Source organism: Arachis ipaensis, chromosome B03 (assembly GCF_000816755.2).
Source record: "Arachis ipaensis cultivar K30076 chromosome B03, Araip1.1, whole genome shotgun sequence".
Lineage (NCBI taxonomy): Eukaryota > Viridiplantae > Streptophyta > Magnoliopsida > Fabales > Fabaceae > Arachis > Arachis ipaensis.
The window spans coordinates 31048700-31049243 of record NC_029787.2 but is presented as its reverse complement, the minus strand read 5'-3'; positions in this window follow the sequence as shown (position 1 = coordinate 31049243).

Here is a 544-nt window from a genome sequence, read left to right as displayed (position 1 = left end):
ACCTTTTCTATTTAAAAATTTTAAATAAAATAAATTTAGAAATATTTAATAATATTTAAAATATTTTTTATTCTCAAAATTAAAATAAACTTTATTTAAGAGAATCACATACTTACCTCTTCTTCTACGTAAATGTATTTAATCATAATGCATTTAATGCATTTAATGCATATAAAACAACTACGCAATTATAGTTAAAAAGTCCCTTTAAATTTAATTTTACACAAAAAAAAATCAGCAAAAAAATAGTCATAATTTACTTTATTTAGTATTTATTAATTATTACAACAATTAATTAATATTAAATAAGACAAATTCTGACTATTTTTTTTGTCTACCTAACATTACCCTAATTTTAATATAGGCTTGGTATCTATGAAGTGCGAACATTTTTTTTTATTTGTCATATTCGTATGTCAAGCATAGTTTAAACATGACATTCATTGATATTAAATTGCATGTATCTTAATAAAAAATAAAATTTTTTTTACACACGTTTAGACATATCTAAATATTATTACGTGTCAGCATGTTTAATGTTTAA